The sequence below is a fragment of the Austrofundulus limnaeus genome, unplaced genomic scaffold (genome assembly GCF_001266775.1).
Source record: "Austrofundulus limnaeus strain Quisiro unplaced genomic scaffold, Austrofundulus_limnaeus-1.0 Scaffold655, whole genome shotgun sequence".
Taxonomy (NCBI): domain Eukaryota; kingdom Metazoa; phylum Chordata; class Actinopteri; order Cyprinodontiformes; family Rivulidae; genus Austrofundulus; species Austrofundulus limnaeus.
The window spans coordinates 77,545-82,679 of record NW_013953057.1 but is presented as its reverse complement, the minus strand read 5'-3'; the positions used below and the strand labels follow the sequence as shown (position 1 = coordinate 82,679).

Sequence of the window (5,135 nt, the reverse complement as noted above, 5' to 3'; positions counted from 1 at the left end):
TAATGTTGTCCACAGACAGACAGACAGACAGACAGACAGACAGACAGACAGACAGACAGACAGACAGACAGACAGACAGACAGACATACGTGACCAAAAACATTACCTCCTTGGCGGAGGTAATTACAAAAATCAGTGCAAAGTTTGTGTTTATGACTGAAAGTCATTCTCAACACGTCTTGGGAGATGTGGCAGGGGACATTTTCTTGGGACTTTGGGCTGCTGGTCTGTGTTTTTCAATTTAGCTTTGACTTAATCTTACTGTAAACATGCTTTTGTCTGTACAAAATAAATAAATAAATAAATAAAAAATGACATTGTGTGTCACAAGTTCCGCTTTGAAAAGTCAACATTTTCTCGAGCTGAGTTTACAGATCAAAAGAAAACAAAGTCTCTTCAAATGTTTTCCCACACTCACCCTGGTTGCACCCACAAATATCCTTGAAAAACTGGATGTACAAAACTACCTTTTGTCTGTAAATACACTCCTGCACAAACAAACAAGCCTTCCTGCAGCAGGCAGCAGTGTAAGGATTAAGGGTCCTCGGTGATTGTTTGCCTTTTTAACGGTGTCCTAATTATCATTTAACCCTAATTAACCTGTATGGTTAGGAGCCGGGTCTGATTAATCCTGCACAGTGTTGGTCCACTGTGGGGTGGAAATCAGCTTCCTCAGTCATTCTTTAATCAGCTTTCTTCCAAAGCATCGGACAAATAATGTGCTCAGTAAATGTGAGCAAACAAGCACACATTCACACACATTCACACACACAAGTCTAACATCCCTGCTGGTACAAGGACAGAAAGTTATTTACAGCCGTTTCCTAAAACAGCTTTTATATTTTAGTACTTTTTAGTTCATTTTGAAAAGTCTCTTTCCTGCTTTTTTTATTAGTGTAACATCATTCACTTTTTTACTTTTCTCTGATGTTAGCTTGGATGTTGTTTTCACTAACTTTCTCCCTTTGTGTTTTATGTTTCGGTTTGATGCTTTCATAAGCTAGGTTTTATTTGTAGTTTAAGGCACCAGTGCATCTCATCTGTTTTAGATTCTGCAGAATAGTTTTTGTATCAGTTTCTGTACATGGTATATTGGTTCCATTACATTGCCCTCTGGCTCAGGGGAAGAAAAAGAAATAAACATTTCCACAATCAAATCATTGAAATAACACCTGTGCTGCCACTATACTCAAACAATTCAAGACAGAAACATACACTCTGGGCAGGTCAGACATGCTGTTTCTGGGTTGAAAACCATTATAAATTAATCACAAATTAAAGTGTTCTGATTTATACCTTTCCATGTATATGTGGCATAATATGAAATGCTTGGTTATACAGTCCTGAAAGTTATGAAGTGTATTGAATTGCTTATTTTGCTCTGTAGGGAAAATAATAAAAAATCAGAACTTTTTTGTTTTTCAGCACAATAGTCTTGTTAACTTCACGGATTTTTGGTGTAATGTTAGTTTGAGATGGATTTCAATACACACTGAGACACCAAAAAGTTAACATTCTAAACATTTCCTTTAGACTGAAAATTATAAAAAACATGCTTTTCTTTGCCACTCTTTTGAGGAGTTGTGAAAAAAGGTATGCTAAACACTCCTCGATCAGGTGGCAGGGGCGGAGCCGGGGTGACCATGGCCACCACAGACCAATCTTTGGCCACCCTGCTGTACACACACCTTCCACAGTGAAACAACCTTTAGGGGTGTAATAATCCTCCTGAACAGTTGGTGGCAGTGTTTAATAGTTTGAAACATCACCAAGCTCAAAGAAGTGTCAAAAAAGTGATTGTTTTCTTTATATACAAAACACATGCCTATGTAATCTGACTTATGGTGACAAAGGTTTGTTTTGTTTATTTATTTATATTTTTTTGTCATCATAACACATTGTCATTTTATGTTCTGAAGGCTGCATGATACTCTGTCCCTTTTGGTTTTGAGTAGACCTATCACTAAATCAGAAAACGTGAAAATGCCCCTTTAAATTCACTGTTGGTGATTATTAATGCTGCACCTGTTCATTGGGTAAAGTTATTAATATTAGTTTTAAACATGCAGTTGAAGGTCATCATTATTTGGCACAATGACGTGTTAAATTTAAAAATGAATCAATAAACAATACAAAAGTAAAATGCACCCCTATAGTAATTAGACGTGATAAATTGTGTCACATTAATTAACATTATCTCAGCTGTAGCAGTGAGTTTAATGACAGGATAATGAAACTAGTTTAATGAAGAATCTGTCTCTGAAATAATTATTAAATCAAGTGTTTATTTATGTGGCTAAAATATGTTAAACAATGTGGTAAAATACACCAGAATGCTGGAAAGGGCATCTATTTTGTTCAAAATTTTCTGGGGGAGGACCCCCAGACCCCCCAACAGTGTGTCCCCACACTTTTAAAATGGTTCTGACACCTATGTTTATAAGGTCACTGCCTGTATAAGGATATTAGGAAATGACCAAAAAATGAATATATGCTGAAACTTTCAAGTAAAAAGTGATGTAATTTTCCTGGCCACCCCTGTGTGAGTAGTGGTCCCCGTCTGGCCACCCCTGAGAAAAATGTTTGGCTACACCTCTGTCAGGTGGGCAAATAGTGCTGTGGTCAGATGGGACTAGAAATCAACATCTTGGAAATCAAGAACAAGATGTGTGACTCAAACCTAACAACTCTCATTGTGCTGAGGACACTATTCCCGCTGTAAATTAAGTATGGTGGGGACAGCATCATGAGTGTCTGAGTGAATGCAAACATGCATACACATAAACACACACAAAGTTAGATGGGTGGGTGCATGGCCGGATTAACCATATGGGCAATTGGGCAACTGCCCAGGGGCCCACGGTCTCTAAAGGGCCCTGGGCAGTGAAGGCACGGACATAATGGATGGGGGATATGCGTGGACTTGTCTCCCTGCACTTCCTGCATCTGTGCTCTATGTCTCCCGCACTTTTCTCAGCCGTTACAGCTGTTTTATCCATTATTAACACATGGCAATGCGTTTTCCTGAGCCGTCTTTGAACGCACCATAAGCGTGCGCAAGCTACTCCTGTAGATGACTGATAGGAGACGTTCTTCTGACCACCTGCCTTCTGAGCAGAGCCTCCCGGTGTAAAGAGCAACTAAAACTTCACACAGTTTTTACCAAACAAACCATGTAAGTTGAGTCATGCTGTTGGAGGCAGATAATGTTAGCTAAATGATGAGTTACACATTACAGTTAACATGATTAGTTGTTGTTACCTGTTACACCCCTTGCTAGTTAGTTAATGCTAGATAAACCCAGTCATCTTTCATTTCTGTGCAGAAGTCATGCTGGCTGCTTTCCACATATTTAAAATAAATCTTCATTGCCACAGAACAAGGTCAGGGAGGAGACAGACCAGATAGCCTACAGCAGCAGGGATCATAATGCAGACTTTCCTCAGGTAAGGAGAAATTATGAGTAATATTCTTGAAGAGGAACAGTCTTTAACAACTGGTGTAAAGTTTGAAGTCTCTACTTTTGACATAATGTGTAACAGAGTCTCAGAGAATTAACCACAGAAAGATGGAGGTTAAATCACGACTAGATCACATGTTGTTGAGAAACCAGACAGGTATCAGGACAGGTTCACAGATATTTCAGAAGTACTCTTCATACTCCAAAATATTATTTTATTATTGTTTCTACTTTGGGCCAAAATAAACCTAGAGTTTATAATATTATTTTGTTATTTACCGGTAGTTAACAAAGAGATGATTGATAGTCTTAGTTCAAAAGCAAAAACTGACATGGATGTTTAAAGATGTAGTTTCATTTTTGTTTATTATGTAGATGTATGATATTTTTGTTTATTATTTATTTTCATATATTACTTTACTGCATTATTTGTGTTCTTAATGACAGCAGGTATGGGTCATACAATTTTTCTTTATTTTGCTTAGCTTTGCACATTTGTGGTCACATTTACCATACTAAAATGTTGATGTGTTTAGTGTTTTGTCACTGTCTTAAGTTTATGTCATTCTTTGTCTTATGAGCCAACATTGAGCCAAGTAATAATTTGCTTACATGGAGATACTGTATATGTTTATATAACAACTGGAGTGCTCAGAAACCACCTGACCGTGTGATCGGCTGGAGAAGCTAAAGGCTAATGCAAAATGGGCAAGACTCTGGATTTCCCATTACTGTACATGTTGACAACAGAGCAGAAAAAAAGGACTGACCATGTAGAAATCATAAAAAAACTATTAAAAATAATATAAACAGTTATTATTAATATTTTACAGTTTATATAATCTATCTAATGTTTGAAAAAATGCCAGAAAAGCTGTTTATGTTCTAGATTTATTAACGGAAGATAAACAGGAAAACGTCTCATTTTACAACAAGTCAGCAGATTTGATCTTATTTAGCTCAATGTGATCTGAGCAGAACATAATGTAACAGTTTAAAATTAAAATAATCTKATAAAGTCCATGTAATCACTGTTATGTATTGAACTGGTTAGCAGATATTAGCTTGTGGAGCATTTATACAGAGTTTAGCTCTGTTGAATCATGCTACAATTTAACACAAACTATTAAATATTACTTTGTCCTCTGATTAATATTTAGACCTACAGAGTGTAAAATAATATTATAAATGTCTGATTAATATTTAGACCTACAGTAATATTTAGACATACATTAATATTTAGACCTACAGAGTGTAAATTAATATTATAAATGTCTGATTAATATTTAGACCTACATTAATATTTAGACATACATTAATATTTAGACCTACAGAGTGTAAAGTAATATTATAAATGTTAGTTTAATATTTAGACCTACATTAATATTTAGACATACATTAATATTTAGACCTACAGAGTGTAAAGTAATATTATAAATGTTAGTTTAATATTTAGACCTACATTAATATTTAGACATACATTAATATTTAGACCTACAGAGTGTAAAGTAATATTATAAATGTTAGTTTAATATTTAGACCTACATTAATATTTAGACATACATTAATATTTAGACCTACAGAGTGTAAAGTAATATTATAAATGTTAGTTTAATATTTAGACCTACATTAATATTTAGACATACATTAATATTTAGACCTACAGAGTGTAAAG

At 35.3% G+C, this 5,135-nt stretch overlaps 1 long non-coding RNA gene across 1 annotated transcript; it reads left to right on the top strand.

The window, feature by feature from the left end:
• Positions 1-2,832: 2,832 nt before the first annotated feature.
• On the top strand, positions 2,833-3,843 carry LOC106531598 (uncharacterized). The gene is made up of 2 exons (XR_001311954.1): positions 2,833-3,175; positions 3,326-3,843. It is a non-coding gene; the product is annotated as an uncharacterized LOC106531598 (long non-coding RNA).
• The last annotated feature ends 1,292 nt before the right edge of the window (positions 3,844-5,135 follow it).